Source organism: Pinus tabuliformis, chromosome 6, assembly GCF_031772625.1.
Source record: "Pinus tabuliformis cultivar Carrire ecotype Pingquan chromosome 6, CPIR1, whole genome shotgun sequence".
Taxonomy (NCBI): domain Eukaryota; kingdom Viridiplantae; phylum Streptophyta; class Pinopsida; order Pinales; family Pinaceae; genus Pinus; species Pinus tabuliformis.
The window spans coordinates 1,748,029,632-1,748,042,123 of NC_142292.1; positions in this window are offsets into that span (position 1 = coordinate 1,748,029,632).

Below are 12,492 nucleotides of genomic sequence, written 5' to 3' on the forward strand. Positions count from 1 at the left end.
TTAATTTTTCTTATGGATATATAGTTCTTTGCTTTGATAATTGCATTTCTTCATTTACACATTAAATTCACCCATAACATCATAACATTGTTTAGATTTACACCATTATTCAACGAAATATGAAACTATGTAGAAAGAACAATATCATCATCATCAATGCAATGAAACATAAAGGAACAATAGAAGAAAAAAATTCACACATAGAGACACTAGGATTGGCCGTAGACTAGGGAAAACCCACTATGGGGAAAACCCTTTCAAATTATTCTTCTTATTAGATTGTCATTGAATGATTCAGAAAAAGAGAGTACAGTGATCCATATATTCATCCATACAACTATGCAACAAGAATCAACAAAACAATATCCGTGAGATGAATCCAACAATGCTCATACTCAAAACCATGATTCAGAAGACTATAATGAACTATCATTGTTTGCGATCAACTTCCAAACCCTACAGTCAACGAATGAAAAATTCAAATAGTTGAAATTTCAATCTTTACGTCCTAGTTGCATGTAGGAGGAGGTATGCAAGTGACTAAGAGGATCTAGTCATTCCCTTGAGCCTACAATCCTGTGATTGTAGTCAAAATTAGCCTTTGGAAAGCCTAACGGCATGGAGGACGAATTGTATGAGCGACATAAAAGATTTAGTTGCATAGATGAGCCGGCCAACAAGAAACTACAAATTGAGATCTATTTGTTACATGCCTGTGAATGATGCCACTCAAAACCCTAAAACAATGATGCAAGCTTTGGACCCATATAATTTCACCTTTGTGCGATCCCATTCCTCTATGGATATGCCCCAGACCTGTGTGATCCATAAACACAAAAGAGAATAAAAGAATGGTCCATGATGATGTCCAAATGAGGTGGAGGTCACTTGTATTTATAACCTCCCAAGGGTGTCCAATTTTCTTTAGCGTCGAACTAATCAAATATAAAAATGTGGGCTTATAATTCAAAAATACACTTTCCCTTGCCCAAATTTAATGATCTTTAGGTTGATTTTGGTCCTCTCGAAATGATGAATTCAATGCAATCATTACATCCATCAAATGAGTTATCCATAGTGAAATATTTCCCTAGTTTCCAATTTTAACATATTGCAGTGGCCAAATTCTAGAAAGCTTGATACTACCAAATATCTTGTGAAAATCGGGTCAGGACTGTAGTAACAGAAACCCCAAGGTCTTGGTATTGCAGAATGTGTTGTGACAATGTGATATGGATTATGAAAACCAAAAGTATCACTGCATAAAGAGTCTGATCTGCATTGTGAAAACCCCAACTGTTGAATTTGATTTGTATAATGGTGGCAGAAACCCAACTACTTGATCTCATCTACAAAACGACAGTCGAACCCCAACAACTAGATCTGATTTGAATGAAAAGGTAGGGCCAATCTTCAGATAGATGAGGGAACTGTGGTCTTAAACGAGTGTCAAGTACTATAGATCACAATATATGCAGGGGTCCAACAACAGTACTCGACCCAATATTTTAGGACACTAACTAAGGAGGATCAACCATACCCTTAGCCCTACTACCTGAATACCCTATTGTATGTGCGAGTAATATCCTCAAGTATTGTTCTCAGTGTACTATAGTATCAAGAATATCGATGGCTTCTCTAAGGTTAGGTTTTAGGTTACCCTAGGGGTGCTTCCGATATACCCAAGGCTACATGGAAGTGCAGTCCATGCGCTATTCTATGTAATGTGCTATTACTTGAATGGGAACCCACAATATTTTTAAGGGAGTCTAACAAGCGTGACCACCTCTTGTAGTTCCTGCATGCATGCCTCCTTAAATCTGCAGGTTTATGTGCTTAACCACTGACTCTGTGGTTTAAAGACATCAAAACACATCTCTAGCCTAACAAAAACATTTCTATGGAATTTGGAGGTACAACTGGCCCTGGAAAGTGCCTTGATACCATTTTTTATGCACTTGACCTGTGAGAAAACCAAAATACTAGAAATATGAAACAATATAGCTGAAACACAAAAATATCACATGAAATGAGACAAACTACAAAGATATTTTATTATTCAAAATCATAATATAATGTTCACTTGTCTCTTCCAGGGGGAAAACTCCAACAGAGTAGAGCTCAATTATAATAAGACTCAATGATTCTTCCCTTATTATCTAAGACTACTTATAAGACTACTTATAGCTTAATGACATCCAAAAACCTAACTATTATTGGTCCCCTACATGAAAAAGGTTAACCACTTTATTTATTAACTATGGTCTGTTTATAACTAATTGTGGTCCCTTTTCTATAATGTGGGTCAACCACTTTCAATTATTATTAATGCGGATAACCGCTTACAGGCTTTATTGACTCAACTAACTAACTATGACTCTAACTAGGCCCCTTGGTATTATTACATAAATAAAGAGGTTTGGGTTGGACCCTAACATTCTCTCAGGGTCTATTTTAATCCCACTTTTCAATATGATATGGCCCAAGAGATTTCCCTAGGAGATGCAAAAATACTCTTCTTGGGATTAAGAGATATCCCATATTTTTGACATCACTCAAGGATTTTCTTCATTTGGGATAGGTGGTCGTATCTCTTCTTTGAAAACATCATGACATCATCAAGATACACTAATATTCTTTGACTAATCAGTCCACAAAATGCGATATCGATTTGCAGATTGAAAGGTTGCACCAATGTTAACTAGCCCAAAAGGCATTCTTTTGAATGAAAACTTGCCCCACTTCATTCAAAAGGTAGTTTTATGTCTGTTAGGATTTGAGACCAAAACCTGGTTGTAGCCTAAATATCTATCAAACAAAGAATTTGCTTTTGACCCCATTACTATCTGTAATATCTACGCCATTAATGGCACAAGGAAATTTTCCTTATCTGAGGCACAATTGAGATTTAAAAAATCCATGCACAAACGTATTTCCCCGGACTTCTTTATTATTGGGAACATATTAGATACCCAAGTTGAATGTCACACTTTGTAGATGATTTGAGCATCCAATAATTTCCTCAACTCCTTCTGAATCAAGGGCTCAAGTGTTGGATGCACCTTCCATATGTTTTATTGAAAAGAATTGGTCCCTTCCTTAACTAGATGGCAATCTAGATTATTCGGGTGTCATAAATTTTGAGCTCATCATATGCCCACGTGAAAACATCTCGGTACAGATTGAATAAGAAGATGAATGATTGTCACTGATGTGGTGTGAAGCAAGTATTGAGATTAACAAACTTCGAATATTTTTCTGTTCCAAAATTGATCTAGTAATGCGACATCATTGAACTGTGGGTTTTGATGTTGACTAGTCCTCTAAGGAAAATTTTCAAGTCATACAACTTACCTAATGGTACCACACCCTTTGACATGGGGGTTTTCTTGCTTTCTCGAGCTTCATGTTGTAATTCTCTATCGCGCTCGTCCTCGTCAATGGTTGCATCTTTGAATACATCACCGTTCACCATGAAATGTAGTATTTGTTGGTCATCATTAAAATCACATAAATTAGTGATATTGTTAGGGATGGATGGTTTATAAAAAATTTCAATATAAAAACCTTCCCTAAGCGGTGACAACCTAGCAACAACATTTGCGAATGCATCCACAACTGTGTTATTGTTAGGCCCCTATAATACTAGTGATTCCCCCATTACTATTGTCATTGTATCCCTTATTGTTATTGTTGTGCCCCTATTGTCCCCATATTGTTATTAGTATGCCCCATAGAAGCCCACTATTGTTATTTTTGTGCCCTTATGTTGTTATTGTTATGTCGGCTTGATTATATTGTGACCCCCTAGACTCCTATATATAGAAGGGAGGATTAGTCACTTGTATCATCCAAGAATTGTTCATTTGTCTAATGTAAAGGAGGTTGCCCCCTCAAAGAGGTTGAATTCTAAGGTGTTGATCTATCTTTTCTATATTTTTGTGAGTTGGTTTCCTAACATTTGGTATCAGAGCTTTGGGTTCTAGGGTTTAGCTACGCCAAATAAGTCATCATGGAATTTTCGCTATAACTTTTTTTCTGCGATGTTGCACAAGCTACAAAAGAAACCCATTTGAGCTGAAATCGTTCTAAAATTAGAGTAAGAATTTCAGATCTTGTATCACTATATTTGTGGAGCTATTATTTGAGGAAGTTAGGGTTTTTGCAGACTCCCGAATTACATTCCAAACAGGTGACCTAGGGAAAATCGTCATAACTTTTGTTTTGAGCATCAGATTGAAATTTTGTTAGAAGTTTCAGAAAGAGGACGTTCGGTAGTTTTTTGTGTATCAGTTTCAGGTACTAAGGTCGAAAAAGTGACATGTGAAACGTCGTAGATGTTCACTCTACTGAACTAGTCTATAATCAGGTCACCATGGGAGATTTGACATAATGCTTCCTTGGAGAATCAAATCTTCACTAGACTTGTGGGGTTAGAAAGAGGACTCAAAGGGTTACCGTAGGATGAGATTTCAGATATTAGAGGTTCATAGTTATAGAGATACAATAGATTCAATATCGAGCTCTTACAAAGTGAAAAAAAAGGTGTAGTTTATTTAAAATTTTTCATAAGATTGGTTTGAAAAATTAGTTTGAAGGAATTCAAAGGGAATAGTGAAGAATTATTAGCATTATTAATGCCCCAAAGAAAGAAAATGGAAACACCTAGAAAGCAACATGAAATATCTAGCATGACTCATGAAGAAGAGGATGAAATGCAACATGATATATCAAAATTACAAGACCAAGTACAACAAATTTCACTCTCACTAAATGTAAATGAAGCCAAGATGAATGGTGTGGAAACTAACATGAATGGCATGCAAGTTAAGATGGATGAATTGGAAGCTAAGATGGATGGTGTGAAAGCTAAGATGAATGGCATGGATGCTAAGATGAATGGCATGGACGATAAGATGGAAGAATTCAAGATAAATTTGAATAAGTTGCTACAAGAAATGGTCACTAATGGTGAAAGGGGAGTAAAGGAAACTCATGATGAGAACAAAATAAATGTTAATCATTATTTCATAGACTCTAATGTTGGATTGACGACCCACCATGTTCCAAGAAATGATATGAGGAAGTTTGATGGCAAAGATCTCGGAACATGGATACTACAGATGGAGCAATTTTTTGATCTCCATAATGTGCAAAACGCACAAAACGTACATATTACAAATTTATATTTGGAACCAAATAAATTTGTATGGTATCGATGGCTTTTCTCTCGTAAACAAATTGTATCTTGCACAATTTTTATGGAAGAAATGATGGCACATTACGAGGATACAAAAAGCAACACCTTTTTTAGCCAATTGATAAATCTCAAACAAAAGGGTTCAATGATGGAGCACATTGAAGACTTCCAGAAATTGAACATAAGGGTACAAGATATTCTAGAGGAGCATAGGATTGATGTGTTCATAGGCACTTTAAAGGATAATATCCAACATGAGGTTCGCTTTTGGGAACCTGATTCATTGGAGAAGGCATTTAGGTTAGCAAGAAAAATGGAAATCAAATTATGGCAACCAAGAAGCCTACCACTCACAACTATAAATATGGAAGTGTTGTTGCCCCTAGCCTTCCACAACCTACAAGGTTTACACCACAACAATTGGAAGAAAAAAGAGCAAAAGGGCTTTGTTATAGTTGTGATAGCAAATACTCTAAAGGTCATAAGTGTGCTGAGAAGAAATTATTCTACATAGATTTTGAAGAGGAGGAATAAAAGGAATAAGAAATGTTAAAAGAAGAGGATATGCTCCAGGAACAAACCTTAGATAAAGAAGAAATGAATCCAACCATATCTTGTAATGCACTGGCTGGAATTACCTCTCCTAAAACTATCAAGATAGAAGGACATATCAATAATAAAAAGGTGATAGTGTTGATTGATTCAGGAAGTACCAACAATTTTATTCATTGTAAGATAGCAAAGGAATTGAATTGCTTCCTATATCTAGCACCAGAGTGTCAAGTGATGGTTGCAAGTGGAGGAACCATAAATTGCTCTGGAAAGTGCAATAATATCAAGCTATCCATGGGAGAATATGTATTGAATAGCCCAATGGTTTCCATTCCAATGGGTGGCGCTGATGTTGTACTAGGAGTCCAATGGCTACAATCATTGGGTACAATAGCTTTTAATTTTCATGAAATTTTCATGAAATTTTGTGCGGAAGGAAAGGAAGTTGAATTATGGGGTATTGCAGGGAAACCAAGAAATATAATCAACTATAATGGTATGATAAAGCTTCTAAAGAAGGAACAATGAGGTGTAATTGCATAATTATGTTCACTAGAGGTTCCCACATCGAAATCATCTATTTCTCGAAATCTCCAAAAAGTCTTGGACAATCATTCCAAGGTAGTTGAGACTCCCAAAGGTCTCCCACCTATTCATGATCATGATCATGATCATGTTATTCATTTGATTCCAGGTAGTGTTCCTCCAAACATCAGGCCGTATAGATATCCCTATGCCCAAAAGAGTGAAATTGAACATATGGTTGCAGAAATGCTAGAGGCTAGTATAATTCAACCAATCAAAGTTCTTTCTTTGCTCCAGTAGTATTGGTGCACAAGAAGGATGGGACATGGCGCATGTGTCCGGATTATAGGGAGCTCAAAAAGCTCACTATTAAAGATAAATTTCCCATTCATGTCATTGATGAATTATTGTATGAACTGCATGGATCAATTTACTTCACCAAGTTGGATCCTTGTTCAGGATATCATCAAATTAGAATGAAGACTGAAGACATTCTAAAAACAACATTTAGAACTCATGAGGGTCATTATGAATTTTTGGTCATGCCTTTTGGCTTTACCAATGCACCTTCTACATTTCAAGGTTTGATGAATTCATTTTCAAACCCTTCCTTAGAAAATTTGTATTAGTATTTTTTGATGATATAATAATATACAACAAGTCTTGGAAGGATCATATTGAATATGTTGACAGGGTGCTCAAACTATTGGAGGAGAAACAATTATGTGCAAAAAGCTCCAAATGTTTCTTTGGAGTACAAGGGGTTGAATATCTGGGTCATATTGTATCTCGTGAAGATGTTAAGGTAGACCCTAGAAAAATTAAATCCATTAAGGAATGGAAAATCCCCACATCCATAAAGCATCTACGAGGATTTCTCAGGTTGACAGGGAATTATTGCAAGTTTGTTAAGAATTATGGGAGAATAGCAGCACCTCTAACAACATTATTGAAGAAAGATGCATTTTCATGGACTCCAGAAGCAACAAATGCCTTCGAACATCTTAAAGAGGCAATGTGCAAAGCACCAGTATTAGAAACACCGAACTTCACAAAAACCTTTATTGTGGAATGTGATGCTTCAGGAAATGGAATTGTGCTGTTTTAATGCAAGATGAAAGACCCATTGCTTTCGAAAGTCATCCAATCAAGGGAAAGTATTTACACAAAGCTATTTATGAGAAGGAAATATTGGCAATACTACAAGAACTTAAGAAATGGTGACCCTACCTAATGGGAAGACACTTCAAGGTAAAACCAGATCATGATAGTCTTAAATACTTTTTGGAACAAAGATTATCCTCTGAAGAGCAACAAAAATGGGTCACAAAGATGTTGGGTTATGACTTTGAAATCATCTACAGAAAAGGGAAGCAAAATATTGTGGCAGATGCACTCTCAAGAAAGGATGAGGACGTGGAAGCATTGTTGTGCACCATTTCTATTATCCAACCAGATTGGATAAATGAAGCAAGGGAGGAATGGAAGAATGATGAAGAAGTGTGGGAACTCATTCAAAAGTTACAAAAAAATCCCAGTACATTTGATACATTTAGTTGGAAGAATGATTCGTTATGGTACAAAGATCGCTTATACTTATGTAATAATTCCCAACTCAAACAAAATATTCTTGTGGAATTTCACACTTTTCCTTTAGGAGGGAACTTGGGATTTTTAAAAACTTACCACAGGGTTAAGAAGGAATTTTTTTGGGATGGCCTTAAATTGGATATTCAAAATTTTGTGGCAGAATGTTTGGTTTGCCAACAAAATAAAGTTTAAGCAATTAAGACCCCAGGTTTATTACAACCTTTATCCATTCCAAGCCAATGTTGGGAGGAGGTTTCAATTGATTTTATCACAAGTTTACCCAAGTCCGAAGGAAAGAGTGTCATCATGGTGGTAGTTGACAGACTTACCAAGTATGAACACTTTTGTGCATTATCACATCCATTTAAAGCGAGTACAGTTTCTACTGCATTTATGGAAACAATTCAAAAGCTACATGGAAACCCAAAGATTATTGTAAGTGACAGAGATCCCATTTTCATTGGAAATTTTTGGACATAAGTATTTTCTTGTCTCGGTACTCAGTTAGCTCATAGCTCATCTTATCATCCTCAATCTGATGGGGAAACTGAGATAGTAAACAAATGTTTGGAAGGATATCTTCGTTGCTTTGTATCTGATAAACAAACACAATGGGTCAAATGGTTGCCTCTGGATGAATGGTGGTATAACACTTCCTTCCATACTACAGCAAAAATGACCCCATTTATGGCACTTTATGGATATCATCCACCATCCATCACATCATATTAAGAGAAAATTCTAAGGTTCAAGCATTGAACATCACATCAAGCATCAAAAACAAGTTCTCCAACTCTTAAAGGATAACCTCACGTTGGCGCAGAATAGAATGAAACAACAAGCATATCAACATCGCAGCAAAAGAAGTTTTGATGTAGGTGACTAGCTATTCCTACACTACAACCATATAAACAAGTGTCTCTCAAGCAAAGCTAAGAAGGATAATAAATTATCACCAAAGTATTATGGTCCATACAAGGTGTTGCAAAATATTGGTACTATGGCATACAAATTGGAGCTTCCTACAGCTTCTCGAGTGCACCCAGTTTTTCATGTTTCATGTTTAAAGAAGGTTATAGGTGATAAGCTCCCAATTCAAACAATATTGCTAGAACTTGATGAGGAAGGATAATCATATTAGAATTGGAAGCAGTCACAGAAAAAGGAACTTGACAACTATGAAATCTATCAATTTTAGAGTATCTCATCAAGTGGAAGAACTTATCCGCTGAAGATTCCACATGGGAGGATGAGAATTTTATACAGAAGCATCCAGAACTACTCAAGCGTTGAGGACAACGCTTTTCAGAAGGAGAGGGGCATGTTAGGCCCCTATAATACTAGTGATTCCCCCATTACTATTGCCATGATATCCCTTATTCTTATTATTGTGCCCATATTGTCCCCATATTGTTATTAGTATGCCCCATAGAAACTCACTATTGTTATTTTTGTGCCCTTATGTTATTACTGCTATGTCGGATTGATTATATTGTGACCCCTTAGAATCCTATATAAAGAAGGGAGGATTAGTCATTTGTATCATCCAAGAATTGTTCATTTTTGTAATGTAAAAGAGGTTGCCCCCTCAAAGAGGTTGAATTCTAAGGCGTTGATCTAACAGTTATACATTCTAACAACACATATAATATTAAAAGCATGGAATTGAGAAATCAAATTCCATACTTCTTATTGATAACTTTTCAAATTAGGTGACACACAATATATAATATCTCATACCTGTCGTACAACGATATTAGAGTCGCCTATTACTTTGTGAACTCCAACTTTGAGGTTAACGGACTTTTGTAAGACCAGGACAAGTGCCTCATATTTCACAGTCTTGGTAGTGCACTCAAATTCTAAGTGGCTAAAGATCATGTATTTTCTCTGTCACAGGTCTATTAAAACACAACTATCTCTAGAGCCCTCCTATGTCTTAGAACCGTCAAAAAACAAAGTCCAAACATAATCTGTACAAGAAATATGCCCTATACTAGTATTACTACTATCTACTGTATGAAGGTCATTTGCGCTAGCTGGACTTGGAAGGAGTTCCAATTGAGTGTTTAGTGGGAATGGGGAAGGCTGAGCAAGGTAACACCCTAGGTCAGTCTCCAAGAAGAAATCACGAAAGATCAGATCTATGAAAGAAATTGGTTCGTTATTTCCCTCGAAGGGTGTGACAATGTGTTTCATTTAAGGTTTTGAGTCTACTCTAATTTGTTTATTCCTTCACTTATACGGAAGCCATAAATGAGACCCGTCGGTTGAAAAAAACCCTATAATTTCTTGGAACAGTCTCTACTCAACAATACACTGTATGCTTCCCGGATGTCCACAATTACTATGTTTATGCACTTGTGAACTCTTTGATAAGATGATATGTGAATAAGCACATTTCTGAGTTCACCAATAGTATGGAAAAGAGTCTTGTCTAGATGAATTCTTTGTGCATCTGCCTTATCCCATTTCACATTTATTTTCTTAACTATGGATAGTGGAATTATATTTATAGATGCACCATAATAAACTAAGAAATTGTGTAAATTGTAATTAAAAATTTCAAATGTCAATAAAAGTGGAGGGAAGAGTGTGTTTAATTATAATGTTAATGCATTAAGAACATATTCCAGGGGACTAGAAGACTTACAGATCCCTTCTTTGAAGAAGCGTTATCACCTGAGGAGGACTATTCAAGTGTTGAACAAGAAGTTCCCACTGGCTTGCAATCTTGGTAAGTTTGAAGAGTGAAATATTCATGCAAGCTTTCTTCATGTCTTTGACTATGTTATAATCAAGCACTGTGGGCATCATTGAATTGTCTAGAGGAGTGACTCTATCTAATAATTTCGGAATCATGGACTTTATTTTACCATTGGAAAAAGTATTTTTCACTGTAGCAGTGTTTCTATATATTCTGAATGTTTTCCGCTGTGTTGATAGGTGGTGTGATCTTCCTTAACAAATTTTCTTTCAGTTTCTGCCTCATCAACTCTGGTTTAGAAAATGCAACTCGGCTATTCTAATTTTAAGTTGGGTCCTCACTCAGTTATGGTTCTTCGATATTTTGTTTTCAGCAACGAATACAGAACTTAAAGAATTCACTACAGGCCAACCACTCTGAGTTTCTTTTGCTGCAACAATTTATTCCTTTTCTTTCGTTGGCTCAATATGCTAATATGAAAGTACAATATTAATGATATGCACAACCAAAGAGTTCATGTTGTGATTCCATTGTGGGCATGAATTTTCTAAATTATATTCTTAATGAAAAGAACAATACTGGTGCATGCCCATGCTTTCGGCATTCAACACGAAGTTCGAGATTTGTGCAAACTTGGTTGGTTGATTGTTGTTGTTGATGGAGTTGGAAACCCTTCTCAAGAAGTTGAATTTTGGGGTCCTGATGCTGAAGGTTGTCTCACTTGACCTCTATTTTAACTCTTCCAACTCATTGGATAGAGAATTTATGATTCTGGTCAAGCTTTCAAGATCGGTAGCTTCTTTAGCCTTGGCCTTACTTGAGGAGGCCTCAAACATTTACTCGTGTCCTTGTAGTCCTTTGACAGTTCATCGTTAGCAATGACTCTAATTTTGTGCAAGTCCTTTTCAACCAGAATGGCCTCTGTTGGCATTATGATAGAAGTGTTGTCCTTGATGGAAACTCACTCACAGGTCAGTTCAATTTTGATAAATAAAAACTCACAGTGTAACATATCATTTCTGAGGTAACACGACATTTGTAGAGAAGAATAGGAAGATGGAACTAAGGTCCGCTAATCAGAATGAATAAGTTGAAGGAAAATGGTGGTGTAAAGAAGTTTAAGATGTATACACATGTCCACTTTGTCAAAGGACCGTATACACATAGGTTAACAAAACAAAAAGAGTGTATACGTATTAACACACTTTCATAAGAGGAAAAGCGCGTATAGGTTGGAAAATCAAGGAAATTCAAGAATAAAGAATACCAGGTGTCAATACCATGGTATTAGCCCACAATATTGAGCAGAGTAATGACTATTTGATCTTGTCCAAGAATACCATAGGTCCTAAGTGTGGTTTTGGTCCGAGGCATTGAGATAGGCCAAAAACTATATAAGGAGGAGAAGATCAAAGGCCCGATGTGTTCAAGTGAAACGGTTTCTCAGGAACACTTCTATTTGAAGTATAGTTTATGTTGCAGAGGCTATGTTTGTGAGATGATTTGAAATATTTTGTGCACCTTGTATTCAATGTTGTATCAAGATCATGAGACTTGAAATGACTTATCATTGAATGATCTGATTTTGGTTGGGCTAGATCTAATTACGTACACATGTTTTATTCTTTAAATGTCATGATCTAGGTATGTCTAAAGTCTGGAATAAAAATGAAGTTGTGAGTTAATATTTGTAGATATTTACGTTGGTTTTCCTTGGTAAAGGCGTGTAAACACGCAGGTTCGACTCTTCCAAGTAGCGTATACAAAATAAAAGCCTATTCTTCAAAAATGATTAATCTATCTGATCAGTCCTGCTGTTTTACTACTATTTTCCAATGAAGTCTTCTTAGATCGGAATGTAATTATGAATGCATAAGGAGTTTGGTGTCTGATTGATTGATTGTTTAAGTGAGAAGGG